The 15,573-nt window shown below is 47.3% G+C and overlaps 1 long non-coding RNA gene across 1 annotated transcript in view; it reads right to left on the bottom strand.

Moving 5' to 3' along the window:
• Positions 1 to 3,699: 3,699 nt before the first annotated feature.
• LOC310901950 overlaps positions 3,700 to 15,573 on the bottom strand; it is a 306,235-nt gene continuing 294,361 nt past the window's right edge. The window contains exon 2 of the long non-coding RNA XR_014586329.1: positions 3,700 to 15,252. This is a non-coding gene — a long non-coding RNA (uncharacterized lncRNA). The remainder of the gene's footprint in view (positions 15,253 to 15,573) is intronic.

The raw sequence follows: 15,573 nt of genomic DNA, 5'->3' as shown, positions 1-15,573 counted from the left end.
CATAGTATTGGGGGGGGTCTCATTTGATTGTTCCTCCGTGCAGGGTGGCTAGTCAGCTAAATACTTTGATTCCGGTAGGGATGGCAATGATTATAGTGGCTGATGTAAAGTAGGCTCGGGTATCAACGTCTATTCCTACTGTAAACATGTGGTGAGCTCAGACGATGAATCCTAGGAAGCCGATGGATAGTATGGCTCAGACTATTCCCATGTAGCCGAAGGGCTCCTTTTTGCCTGAGTAGTACGTGACTACGTGTGAGATGATTCCGAACCCCGGTAGGATCAGAATATAGACTTCTGGGTGTCCGAAGAATCAGAATAGGTGTTGGTACAGGATTGGGTCTCCTCCTCCAGCGGGGTCGAAGAATGTGGTGTTTAGGTTTCGATCAGTTAGTAATATTGTAATACCGGCGGCGAGTACGGGGAGTGATAGAAGGAGTAGGATGGCGGTAATTAGTACGGATCAGACAAATAGTGGGGTTTGGTATTGTGAGAGTGCGGGGGGTTTTATGTTGATGGCTGTGGTGATAAAGTTGATGGCCCCAAGGATGGAGGAGATACCGGCTAAGTGGAGTGAGAAGATAGCCAGGTCTACTGAAGCTCCGGCGTGGGCAAGGTCACCTGCTAGGGGAGGGTAGACAGTTCAGCCTGTGCCGGCGCCAGCTTCTACAGTGGATGAGGCTAGTAGGAGGAGGAATGATGGGGGGAGGAGTCAAAAGCTTATGTTGTTTATTCGCGGGAATGCTATGTCGGGGGCACCGATTATGAGGGGGACTAATCAGTTGCCGAATCCTCCGATCATGATGGGTATGACTATAAAGAAGCTTATTACAAAGGCGTGAGCGGTAACGATTACATTGTAAATTTGGTCGTCGCCTAGGAGAGTTCCTGGTTGTCCTAGTTCTGCGCGGATTAATAGGCTGAGTGCGGTGCCGACTATTCCTGCTCATGCCCCGAAGATGAGGTACAGGGTGCCAATATCCTTATGGTTAGTGGAAAATAGTCATCGGTTGATGAAGGTGACGGGTAAGATGGCTGAGTGTTGAAGCGTTAGGCTGTAGTCCTTTTTACAGAGGTTTAATTCCTCTTCTTATCGGCTCTGTAGTGAAATTCATGTTGAGTTGCAAGCTCATCGATGCGCACTAGGGTGCGTCAGGGTCTTTGTAGGCAGAAGCCAATTGGTTTAGGCATTTAGCTGTTAACTAGAGTTTTGTGGGATCGAAGCCCATCTGTCTAGGGAGGCTTTAGCTTAATTAAAGCGTCTGACTTGCATTCAGAAGATACAGGTTAATATTCTGTAAGTCTTAATGTGCAGAAACTAAGAGGGTTTAACTCTTATTTAAGGCTTTGAAGGCCTTCGGTTTGGGGTGTTATCCTAAGTTTCTAGACAATGGCATGTATTATTGGGGACAGGGGAAGTAAGAGGATTGATAGTGAGGCAAGGACCGCAGTAGGTGTGCTTGGGGCTTTGCTAGTGTATCATTGTTTTATGTGGTTAGAGGAGTTGGGGGGAAGGGTAATTGTTGAGTGGTATGCGAGGCGTAGGTAGAAGAAGAGGCTGAGCAGTGATAGCATGGCAATTGCCATGGCTGCTGGTGTTATTTCCTGTTTAGTTAGTTCTTGGATGATAAGTCACTTTGGTATAAAGCCTGTTAATGGGGGGAGGCCTGCTAGGGATAAAAGTACTAGTATTAGGGTGGCGTTTAGCACTGGGGTTTTTGTTCATGAGGTTGTGATCATGGATAGGTTAAGGGCTTTGATTTTGTTAAGGGCTAGGAATACGGCTGATGTTATGATTGTGTATAGGTAGAAGGTAAGTAAGGCCAATTTGGGGCTGTAAACTAGGATGATGGCGATTCAGCCTAAGTGGGAGATGGACGAGAAGGCTAGGATTTTGCGTGTTTGTGTTTGGTTCAGTCCTATTCAGCCTCCTAGTGCTGTTGAGGCTAGGGCCATGGCGGTGAGTAGAGCTGGGTCGAGGGATTTGGATGTTAGTAGGAGCAGGGTTAGTGGGGGGAATTTTATGAGGGTCGAGAGTAGCAGGGCTGTTATTAGTGGCGATCCTTGTAGTACTTCTGGGAATCAGAAGTGAAATGGCACTAGGCCCAGTTTAATAGCGATTGCTGCTGTCAGTAGTAGACAGGAGGTTGGGTGGTTTATTTGTGTGATGTCTCATTGGCCGGTGACTCAGGCATTGGTTATGCTAGAGAATAGGACCAGGGCGGAAGCAGCTGCTTGGGTTAGGAAGTATTTCGTTGCGGCTTCTACTGCTCGTGGGTGGTGGGATTTGGCAATTAGGGGAATGATGGCTAGTGCGTTGATCTCCAGTCCTGTCCAGGCCAGAACTCAGTGGTTGCTGGAAATTGTGATTGTGGTGCCCAAGATGAGGCTGAAGGTTATGATTGGGGTCGCGTAAGGGTTCATTAGTAGAGGAGGGGGTTAAACCATCATTTTCGGGGTATGGGCCCGATAGCTTGATTAGCTGACTCTACTAGAAAATAATATAAGGGAAGTATGGAGAATTTTGATTTCTCTTGTGTGGGTTCAATTCCTACTTTTCTAAGGTCAACAGGAAATGAGAGGGCTGTTATACCTCTATGTTCACTTTATCATAGTGACCCTTTGTAGTTCAGGCACATTTCCTTATGTAAGGAGGTAGGCCTGCATAGCAGATAGGTATGCTGATGTGTCAGAGGCACAGAGCTAGTGTGAGGGGTAGGAAGTTTTTTCATAGTAGGTGCATTAGTTGGTCATATCGGAATCGTGGGTATGAAGCTCGGACCCATAAGAAACCAGAAGATAGTAGGAGGACTTTTGTGGCTAGGATGACGGGGAATAGTTCTGTGGGTGGCCCTAGGGCGCTTGGGTTTAGGAATATGATGGCTGTAAGTGTATTTATTAGCATAATGTTCGCATATTCAGCTAGGAAGAATAAGGCGAAGGGTCCTGCGGCGTATTCAACGTTAAACCCTGAGACTAGCTCAGATTCACCCTCTGTGAGGTCAAAAGGAGCTCGGTTTGTCTCTGCTAGGGTGGATACGTATCATATTATTGCTAGGGGTCATGAGGAGAAAATGAAGTATAGAGGCTCCTGTGCGACGGCAAAGGAGCTGAGTGTGTAGCTTCCGCTTAGTATGATTATTGATAGCAGGATTATGGCCAGTGTCACTTCGTATGAAATGGTCTGTGCTACTGCCCGTAGGGCTCCGATTAGTGCGTATTTTGAGTTCGAGGCTCAGCCTGATCATAGGACTGAGTAGACGGCTAGGCTTGACATGGCTATTAGGAAGAGAACTCCGAGGTTTAGATCTGCTAGGGGAAATGGGAGTGGTAGTGGTGCTCAAGTGGTGAGGGCTAGGACAAGGGCTAGTATTGGTATCAGAATGAATAGAAGTGGGGAAGAGGTAGAGGGTCGGATGGGCTCTTTGGTAAATAGTTTCAGTCCGTCCGCAAATGGTTGAAGTAGGCCAAAAGGCCCGACAACGTTAGGGCCTTTGCGGGATTGTATGTAGCTTAGGATTTTCCGTTCTACTAGGGTTAGGAAGGCTACGGCAATCAGGATTGGGATGATGTATAGGAGGGATATAACGAGGCAGCTTAGTGTTGTTATTTGAATCATGGGTGAAGCTAGGGAGAGGATTTGAACCTCTGGGGAAAGGGCTTAAGCCTTCTGCACTTGCCGGGCTCTGCCACTCTAGCTGGTCCTTTTCTAGGATTGAAAGTGGTGGGGGAAGGCCCTCTTCACGGTTTAGTTGGTTTCACTGCTTAGAGGGGGGGGGCGTGCTTGTGGTATTGGCCCCACTTTCCCGGTCCTTTCGTACTGGGGAGAGTGTGTCATAGATAGAAACCGACCTGGATTGCTCCGGTCTGAACTCAGATCACGTAGGACTGTTAATCGTTGAACAAACGAACCCTTAATAGCGGCTGCACCATTAGGATGTCCTGATCCAACATCGAGGTCGTAAACCCCCCTGTCGATATGGGCTCTTGAGGGGGATTGCGCTGTTATCCCTGGGGTAGCTTGGTCCATTAATCAATTATATTGGGTCTGGTCACTGTTAGCACTTTGAGGGGTAGCTCTAGGTAAAGAGGTATGGTCTTGTTTTTGGAGGATTTGTTCTCCTCCAAGGTCGCCCCAACCGAAAAATATCGACCAGGCTCTGCGATGGTAGTGGCCCCAGTGGGGTTGATTGAGGATTCGCGGTGGTCGTTGATTTTTAAGTTCCACAGGGTCTTCTCGTCTTATGTTCACATCCCCGCTTTTGCACGGGGAGATCAATTTCACTGATTATCTGTGAGAGACAGTTAAGACCTCGTTTAGCCATTCATACAAGTCTCGATTTATGGGACAATTGATTGCGCTACCTTTGCACGGTTAGGATACCGCGGCCGTTAAACCTAAGTCACCGGGCAGGCATCACCTTCAATACTTGTTTAATTTGCTGAAGGCTATGTTTTTGGTAAACAGTCGGGCCTTATTAATTTGCCGAGTTCCTTTCACAGATTTTAATCGCTCTTATAGGCGCTCCTGAGTCGGGTTAACAGGGTTAGTTAATACGTGGTCTTGTAGGGGTTTTTGTATCTGTCTAGGTCTGTTAATAATGTTTCTATGTAAGCTTGCGCCGTTAGAGGGGTGTGGCCCTGAGTTACTTATTTTAGCATTAATTCTCCTATATTCATAGGTTGACCTGTTTGTGATAAGGGAATCATCTTATTTTGGTATTTTTAGGTGGTGGAGCTTTGACGCACTCTTTTTTGATGGCTGCTTTAGGGCCCACGGTAGGATCAGTAGTAAGAATTATCCGCTAGTCGAGGTTGTGTCCTTTTTTAATGGAGCTGTCCCTCCATTAAATAGCTCTTAATCATCTCATTAGGGTTCAGGATGTCCGGTAGGGAGGATTAAGGGGGAACTTAGATTCGTTTCACAGGTAACCAGCTATCACCCAGCTCGGTTGGCTTTTCACCTCTACTGACAAGTCATCCCACTCTTTTGCAACAGAGACGGGTTCGCTCTCTTTAACTGCTTGAAAGTAGCTCGCTTGGGTTTCGGGGGGGCAAACTTTAGTTCACTTTGCTTGGTTGTTCTCGCTAAACCATGATGCAAAAGGTACAAGGGTTGATCTTTGCTGTCTGTCGCTTTGATTGTTTCACTGCTATTTCATCTTTCCCTTACGGTACTGGGGTCTCTATCGCGTCTAAGTGTCTTTTCTATCGCCTATACTAAGACTGTAAAATGCTTTAGTTTAATTAGTTTAGTAAATTCTTTAGTTTTGGTGTACTATTTGTGTGGTTGAGCTAGAGGGGGGGCTTCAAGACGATCCGGTCTAGTAGATATCTTTCAGGTGTAAGCTGAGTGCTTTGGTGTTATAGCTACGTCTTGATATTCTAAGTACACCTTCCGGTACACTTACCTTGTTACGACTTACCTCATCTTCAGCGTATTTATGGTATTAGTTATGTGGGATGTGGCTTTTGAGGAGGGTGACGGGCGGTATGTACGTGCCCCAGGGCCGGCTTAAAGTAGGCTCTATTGTCCCACTTTACTGCTAAATCCGCCTTCCAGAAGTGGTTTCACGCTTCTTTCCGTGTGCCCTATGAATAGGGAATGTAGCCCATTTCTTCCACTCCATAGGCTATACCTTGACCTGTCTTATTAGCGGGGTGCTATTGTGTCCACTGTTGTGCTCTCATTCGAGGTGGGCTGGCGACGGCGGTATGTAGGCTGTGTTGGCAAGGGGTGGTTGGGTTAATCGGGGATTATCGATTGTAGAACAGGCTCCTCTAGGTGGGTTTGGGGCACCGCCAAGTCCTTAGAGTTTTAAGCGTTTGTGCTCGTAGTTCTCTGGCGGATACTTCGGTAAAGTAAGTATCAAGATTTAGGGCCAGGCATAGTGGGGTATCTAATCCCAGTTTGGGCCCTGGCTTTCGTGGGTTTAAATCAGTCGTTAGTTCCTAAGATCATCTTAATGGTGTGTTTAGGTGCATCTTGGGCTTATGACAGCTCAGTTGCATTTTGATCTTAGTTAGCTAGGATAGGCATTTTACCACTCTTTACGCCGTGTCAATAGGACGGTTGATTTGGGTTTCTTGTATGACCGCGGTGGCTGGCACAAGATTTACCAACCCTTGAAGTTAGGCTGTTGCTATAACTAAGTCAAGTTTGCACTCATTGCTTAATGTTAATTACTGCTGAATACCCGTGGGGGCGTGGCTTAGCGAGGCGTCTTGGGCTACTACTTGGGTGTGCCTGATACCCGCTCCTCAAGGCCTGTATGGGGGTAGGTGGTCGAGGGCGTTTACACTGGGGCGCGGATACTTGCATGTATATATTTAGCAAAAACCAACCGTAAGGTTAGGACTAAGTCTTTTGTCCGCAGGCATGTTTTATGCCATCTTGGCAACTTCAGTGCCATGCTTTGTGTTAAGCTATGTGGACGGGGGTGTGGTTAGCTGATAGTTGAGTGGTGAGTGAGAGTGAAGTATATGAAATTATTGCTTGTGTTTACTATTTTTAGTACTGGAGTTTCTCTAAGTCCTAGGACTAGGAGGAAATGGTGTTTCATAGTGTGTAGGCGTCGGGATAGTCCGAGTATCGTCGGGGTATTCCTGCTAGGCCTAGGAAGTGCTGGGGGAAGAACGTTAGGTTTACTCCTGTAAATATTACCCCGAAGTGGGCTTTTGCTCATGTTTGGTGTAGGGTAAACCCAGTGAGTAGTGGGAATCAGTGAGTAAATCCTGCTAGAATGGCAAAGACGGCGCCTATGGATAGGACGTAGTGGAAGTGGACACTATTTGTCTGATCCGTACTAATTACCGCCATCCTACTCCTTCTATCACTCCCCGTACTCGCCGCCGGTATTACAATATTACTAACTGATCGAAACCTAAACACCACATTCTTCGACCCCGCTGGAGGAGGAGACCCAATCCTGTACCAACACCTATTCTGATTCTTCGGACACCCAGAAGTCTATATTCTGATCCTACCGGGGTTCGGAATCATCTCACACGTAGTCACATACTACTCAGGCAAAAAGGAGCCCTTCGGCTACATGGGAATAGTCTGAGCCATACTATCCATCGGCTTCCTAGGATTCATCGTCTGAGCTCACCACATGTTTATAGTAGGAATAGACGTTGATACCCAAGCCTACTTTACATCAGCCACTATAATCATTGCCATCCCTACCGGAATCAAAGTATTTAGCTGACTAGCCACCCTGCACGGAGGAACAATCAAATGAGACCCCCCCAATACTATGAGCTCTAGGATTTATCTTCCTATTTACCATCGGAGGATTAACAGGAATCGTTCTTGCAAACTCTTCCCTAGACATCGCCCTGCACGACACGTACTACGTAGTTGCCCACTTCCACTACGTCCTATCCGTAGGCGCCGTCTTTGCCATTCTAGCAGGATTTACTCACTGATTCCCACTACTCACTGGGTTTACCCTACACCAAACATGAGCAAAAGCCCACTTCGGGGTAATATTTACAGGAGTAAACCTAACGTTCTTCCCCCAGCACTTCCTAGGCCTAGCAGGAATACCCCGACGATACTCGGACTATCCCGACGCCTACACACTATGAAACACCATTTCCTCCATCGGCTCCCTAATCTCAATAGTAGCCGTAATCATACTAATATTCATCATCTGAGAAGCCTTTTCGGCCAAACGAAAAGTCCTACAACCAGAACTAACTACCACAAACGTTGAATGAATCCACGGCTGCCCTCCCCCATACCATACTTTCGAGGAACCGGCCTTCGTCCAAGTACAAGAAAGGAAGGAATCGAACCCTCACATGCTGGTTTCAAGCCAACTGCATTAACCGCTCATGCTTCTTTCTTATGAGACGTTAGTAAACCAATTACATAGCCTTGTCAAGACTAAATCACAGGTAAAAATCCTGTACATCTCATGTGGCCAACCACTCCCAACTAGGATTCCAAGACGCCTCATCACCCATCATAGAAGAACTCGTTGAATTCCACGACCACGCCCTAATCGTTGCCCTAGCTATCTGCAGCCTAGTTCTCTACCTTTTAGCCCACATACTAACAGAAAAACTCTCGTCCAATGCTGTAGACGCCCAAGAAGTAGAGCTGATCTGGACAATCCTACCTGCTATCGTCCTGGTACTCCTCGCCCTCCCATCCCTACAAATCCTCTACATAATGGACAAAATCGATGAACCAGACCTCACCCTAAAAGCCATCGGCCACCAATGATACTGAAGCTACGAATACACAGACTTCAAAGACCTATCATTCGACTCCTACATAGTGCCCACCCCAGACTTACCCAACGGCCACTTCCGACTGCTAGAAGTTGACCACCGCGTAGTTATCCCAATAGAATCCCCCATCCGCATGATCATTACTGCAGGAGACGTACTCCACTCCTGAGCAGTCCCAACGCTCGGAGTTAAAACAGACGCAATCCCAGGCCGACTAAACCAAACTTCATTCATTACCACCCGGCCTGGGATTTTTTACGGACAATGCTCAGAAATTTGCGGGGCTAATCACAGCTACATACCCATTGTAGTAGAATCAACCCCACTCCCACATTTCGAGGCCTGATCGTCCCTTCTATCATCATCCTAATCATTAAGAAGCTATGCAACAGCACTAGCCTTTTAAGCTAGCCAAAGAGGGACTTCCCCCTCCTTAATGATATGCCACAGCTTAACCCCGCACCATGATTTTCAATCATAATTATAACCTGATTAACCCTAGCACTCCTCATCCAACCAAAACTACTAGCCTTCACCACAACCAACCCCCCATCAAATAAGACCTCCCTCACTACCAAACCCACACCATGATCCTGACCATGAACCTAAGCTTCTTTGACCAATTTTCCAGCCCCAATCTATTCGGCATCCCCTTAATCCTACTATCCCTACTCTTCCCAGCCCTACTATTCCCGTCCCCAAACAACCGATGAATCGACAACCGCCTTTCTACTATCCAAACATGACTCCTTCACCTAATCACAAAACAACTAATAGTCCCACTCAACAAAAATGGCCACAAATGAGCCATAATATTTACATCCCTAATAATCATACTTCTTACAATCAACCTTCTAGGCCTCCTTCCATATACATTCACCCCAACCACCCAACTATCTATGAACATAGCCCTAGCCTTCCCACTATGGCTCGCCACACTACTAACAGGCCTACGAAACCAACCATCAGCCTCTTTAGCCCACCTATTACCCGAAGGTACCCCTACACCCCTAATCCCCGCACTAATCCTGATCGAAACAACCAGCCTACTAATCCGCCCCCTAGCCCTCGGAGTCCGCCTTACAGCCAACCTTACAGCAGGACACTTACTCATCCAACTCATCTCTACAGCCTCCATTGCATTAATACCCACCCTTCCTGCAGTATCCATCCTAACAATAATCATCCTACTACTCCTAACCATCCTAGAAGTAGCAGTAGCCATAATCCAGGCCTACGTCTTCGTGCTCCTTCTAAGCCTATACTTACAAGAAAACATCTAATGGCACACCAAGCACACTCATACCACATAGTTGACCCAAGCCCTTGACCAATCTTCGGGGCAGCCGCCGCCCTACTCACAACCTCAGGATTAATCATGTGATTCCACTACAACTCATCCATACTACTAACCCTAGGCCTCATCTCAATACTCCTAGTAATACTCCAATGATGACGAGACATTGTACGAGAAAGCACCTTCCAAGGCCATCACACTCCCACAGTCCAAAAAGGCCTACGATACGGCATAATCCTTTTCATCACATCCGAAGCATTCTTCTTCTTAGGGTTCTTCTGAGCGTTCTTCCACTCGAGCCTGGCCCCAACCCCAGAACTAGGAGGCCAATGACCCCCAACAGGAATTAAACCACTCAACCCGATAGAAGTCCCCCTACTAAACACAGCCATCCTACTAGCCTCAGGCGTTACCGTAACGTGAGCCCATCACAGCATCACAGAAGGAAACCGAAAACACGCCATCCACGCCCTAACCCTAACGATCCTCCTGGGATTCTACTTCACAGCCCTACAAGCAATAGAATACCACGAAGCCCCATTCTCAATCGCCGATAGCGTCTACGGATCTACCTTCTTCGTTGCCACTGGATTCCACGGACTCCACGTAATCATCGGATCCTCCTTCCTGACCGTCTGCCTCTTCCGACTGATCAAGTTCCACTTTACATCAGACCACCACTTCGGATTCGAGGCAGCAGCCTGATACTGACACTTCGTAGACGTCATCTGACTATTCCTCTACATAACCATCTACTGATGAGGATCTTGCTCTTCTAGTATATTAATTACAATTGACTTCCAATCTCTAGAATCTGGTATAAACCCAGAGGAGAGCAATGAACGCACTCATGTTCATATTCGCCCTATCATCAATCCTAAGCGCCGCCCTAACCGCATTAAACTTCTGACTCGCCCAAATAAACCCCGACTCAGAGAAACTCTCACCGTACGAATGTGGATTCGACCCACTTGGATCTGCTCGATTACCATTCTCAGTCCGATTCTTCCTCAGTAGCCATCCTGTTCGTCCTATTCGACCTAGAAATCGCCCTCCTACTCCCCCTGCCATGAGCCGTCCAACTCCAATCCCCCCTAATGACCCTCACCTGAACTGTAGTGATCCTCCTTCTCCTAACACTCGGACTGGCCTACGAGTGAATTCAAGGGGGCCTAGAATGAGCAGAATAACAGAAAGTTAGTCTAACCAAAAAGATAGCTGGTTTCGACCCAGCAGATTACAGCCAACCCTGTAACTTTCTTATGTCGCCCCTACATTTAAGCTTCTACTCAGCCTTCATTTTCAGCGGACTAGGACTAGCCTTCCACCGAACCCACCTAGTATCCGCCCTACTATGCCTTGAAAGCATAATATTATCGATATTCGTAGGCCTATCAATATGATCCATCGAAAACCAAGTCTCCTCATTCACCATGGTACCAATTCTCATGCTAACCTTCTCAGCGTGTGAGGCGGGCACAGGCCTGGCCATCCTAGTAGCCTCCACCCGCACACATGGCTCCGACCATCTACACAACCTAAACCTCCTGCAATGCTAAAAATCATCCTACCCACAATCATACTTCTTCCAACAGCCCTGCTGTCTCCACCAAAATTTCTATGGACTAACACCACCTTATACAGCCTCCTAATCGCTGCCCTAAGCCTACAGTGATTAATCCCAACCTACTACCCCTACAAATTTTTATCCAACTGAACAGGAATTGACCAAATCTCATCCCCCCTCCTAGTACTATCCTGCTGACTACTCCCACTCATAATCATAGCAAGCCAAAACCACCTGCAACAAGAACCCCTACAACGCAAACGAATCTTTATCTCAACCTTAGTCGCAGTCCAGCCATTCATCCTACTAGCCTTTTCCACCACAGAACTAGCACTATTTTACATCTCATTTGAAGCAACCCTCATTCCCACCCTAATCTTAATCACCCGATGGGGGAACCAACCAGAACGCCTAAGCGCTGGCATCTACCTGCTATTCTACACGCCAGTAAGCTCTCTACCCCTGCTAATCACAATCATACACCTATACGTGAAAATTGGCACCCTGCACCTGCCAACCCTACAACTAACCCACCCAACCCTATCCACCTCATGGACAGGAATACTATCAGGTCTAGCACTGCTCATAGCATTCATAGTAAAAGCCCCACTATACGGCCTACACCTCTGACTGCCAAAAGCCCACGTAGAAGCACCCATCGCAGGCTCAATACTCCTCGCCGCCCTACTACTAAAGCTAGGAGGATACGGAATTATACGAGTCACTCTATTTATGGGCCCACTGTCCAACCTCCTGCACTACCCCTTCCTAACCCTGGCCCTATGAGGCGCCCTAATGACTAGCTCAATCTGCCTACGACAGACAGACCTAAAATCACTAATCGCTTATTCATCCGTTAGCCACATAGGCCTAGTTATCGCCGCAGGAATAATCCAAACCCACTGATCATTCTCAGGGGCAATGATCCTAATAATTTCCCATGGACTAACTTCCTCCATACTATTCTGCCTAGCCAACACAAACTATGAACGTACGCACAGTCGAATTCTACTACTCACACGAGGCCTACAACCTCTCCTACCACTCATAGCTACCTGACGATTGCTGGCCAATCTAACAAACATAGCCTTACCCCCAACAACAAACCTCATAGCAGAGCTAACCATTATAATCACCTTATTCAACTGATCTGCCTTCACGATCATCCTAACAGGAATCGCAACCCTACTAACCGCCTCCTACACCTTATTCATACTACTAATGACCCAACGAGGCTCAATCCCCTCCCACATCACATCTATGCAAAACTCAACCACGCGAGAACACCTGCTCATAACACTCCACATTATCCCAATATTCCTCCTAATCCTCAAACCCGAACTGATCTCCGGAATCCCCTCATGCAAGTATAGTTTAAACCAAACATTAGACTGTGATTCTAAGAATAGAAGTTCAAACCTTCTTACCTGCCGAGGGGAGGGTTTAACCAACAAGAGCTGCTAACTCTTACATCTGAGCCTAAAACCTCAACCCCCTTACTTTTAAAGGATAACAGCAATCCACTGGTCTTAGGAACCACCCATCTTGGTGCAAATCCAAGTAAAAGTAGTGAACCCCACACTACTAATCAACTCCCTCACACTACTCACGCTGACAATCCTCCTAACCCCAATCATCCTGCCATTTCTATTTAAAAACTTTAAAAACACCCCACAAGCCACCACCCGCGCTGTTAAAACCGCATTCCTAATTAGCCTAGCCCCTACAACCGCATTCATCTACTCGGGAGTAGAATCTGTCACCTGCCACTGGGAGTGAAAATTCATTATAAACTTTAAAATCCCCCTGAGCCTAAAAATAGACCAATACTCAATAACATTTCTTCCAATCGCCCTATTTGTAACATGATCAATCCTACAATTCGCCATATGATACATGGCCTCAGAGCCATACGTAACAAAATTTTTCACCTACCTACTGACATTCCTAGTCGCCATACTCCTCCTAACAACCGCAAACAACATATTCCTCCTATTCGTAGGCTGGGAAGGAGTACGAATCATGTCCTTCCTTCTCATCGGCTGATGACAAGGCCGAGCAGATGCCAACACCGCCGCCCTACAAGCCGTAATCTACAACCGAATCGGAGACATCGGACTGATCCTGAGCATAGCATGACTAGCTTCAACATTCAACACCTGAGAGATCCAACAAGCCGTACACCCCCACCAAACCCCAATCCTCCCCCTCATAGGATTAATCCTCGCAGCCGCAGGAAAATCCGCCCAATTTGGACTCCACCCATGACTGCCCGCAGCAATAGAAGGCCCCACCCCAGTATCAGCCCTACTGCACTCCAGTACCATAGTAGTAGCCGGAATCTTCCTGCTCATCCGCATGCACCCCCTGCTAGCCACCAACCAGACAGCCCTAACTGCCTGCCTATGCCTAGGTGCTCTATCAACCCTATTCGCTGCCACATGCGCCCTAACCCAAAATGACATCAAAAAAATCATTGCTTTCTCAACATCCAGCCAACTAGGACTAATAATAGTCACTATCGGACTAAACCTCCCACAACTAGCCTTCCTACACATCTCAACCCATGCCTTCTTTAAAGCCATACTATTCCTATGCTCAGGGTCTATCATCCACAACCTAAACGGAGAACAAGATATCCGAAAGATAGGAGGCCTACAGAAAATACTCCCAGTCACTACTTCCTGCCTAACCATCGGAAACCTGGCGCTGATAGGAACCCCATTCCTAGCCGGATTCTACTCAAAAGACCTCATCATCGAAAGCTTAAACACATCATACCTAAATACTTGAGCCCTACTCCTAACCCTTATAGCCACAGCATTCACCGCAACCTACAGCATCTGCATAACCATCCTAGTCCAAGCTGGACAAACCCGAATCCCCCCAATAGTATCAATAAACGAAAACAACCCACTAATCACCGCCCCCCTAACCCGACTCGCCCTAGGCAGCATTACAGCAGGAATAATCATTACCTCTTTCATCACACCAACCAAAACCCCCCCAATAACCATACCCCTTATCACCAAAACTGCTGCCATCCTCATAACAATCCTAGGAATCATCCTAGCCCTAGAACTATCGAACATAACACACACCCTCACTCACCCCAAACCAAACCCCCTCATAAACTTCTCCTCTGCATTAGGGTACTTCAACCCCCTAGTACACCGATTCTTCTCCAAAAACCTACTAGAAAAGGGACAAAACATTGCCCTACACTTGATCGACCTCTCCTGACTCAAAAAAATAGGGCCAGAGGGCCTTGCTGAACTACAAGTAGCCGCAAGCAAAGCCGCAACCTCAATACACACAGGGCTAATTAAGGCCTACCTAGGATCCTTCGCCCTCTCCATCCTGGTAATAATCCTAATAACACACAGACTCACTAATGGCCCCTAACATCCGCAAATCCCATCCCCTACTAAAAATAATCAACAACTCCCTAATCGACCTACCCGCCCCCTCCAACATCTCTGCCTGATGAAACTTCGGCTCCCTTCTAGCCATCTGCTTAGCCACACAAATCCTAACAGGCCTGCTACTAGCCATACACTACACCGCAGACACTTCACTCGCCTTCTCCTCAGTAGCTCACACATGCCGAGACGTCCAGTACGGATGGCTCATCCGCAACCTCCACGCCAACGGTGCTTCGCTCTTCTTTATCTGCATCTACTTACACATCGGACGAGGCCTCTACTACGGCTCCTACCTATACAAAGAAACCTGAAACACAGGAGTAATCCTCCTACTCACCCTAATAGCAACTGCCTTCGTAGGGTATGTCCTACCATGAGGACAAATGTCATTCTGAGGGGCCACCGTAATCACCAACCTATTCTCAGCCATCCCGTACATTGGGCAAACTCTAGTAGAATGAGCCTGAGGAGGATTCTCAGTAGACAATCCAACCTTAACCCGATTCTTCGCCATCCACTTCCTACTGCCCTTCCTAATTGCAGGAATCACCCTAGTCCACCTAACCTTCCTACACGAATCAGGCTCAAATAACCCACTAGGAATCGTATCAGACTGCGACAAAATCCCATTCCACCCATACTTCTCCATTAAAGACAGCTTAGGGCTTACCCTAATAATCACCCCTCTAATAGCACTAGCCCTATTTTCAACGAAACTCCTGGTTCTTGGAATCCTAGTTGGGAGTGGTTGGCCACATGAGATGTACAGGATTTTTACCTGTGATTTAGTCTTGACAAGGCTATGTAATTGGTTTACTAACGTCTCATAAGAAAGAAGCATGAGCGGTTAATGCAGTTGGCTTGAAACCCATCCCCAGTGGTGCCAGTGCACTCTCTGAACTCACTGAAGTGCATCCCCAGTGGTGCCAGTGCACTCTCTGCACTAACTGCACTGCATCCCCAGTGGTGCCAGTGCGCTCTCTGGAGTCACAGCACTGCATCCCCAGTGGTGCCAGTGCACTCGCTGGACTCACTGCACT

Source organism: Anser anser (genome assembly GCF_964211835.1).
Source record: "Anser anser genome assembly, chromosome: 6".
In the NCBI taxonomy this organism is placed as follows: Eukaryota; Metazoa; Chordata; class Aves; order Anseriformes; family Anatidae; genus Anser; species Anser anser.
The sequence above is the reverse complement of the archived record's forward strand: the minus strand, read 5'-3'. Positions and strand labels throughout refer to the sequence as shown.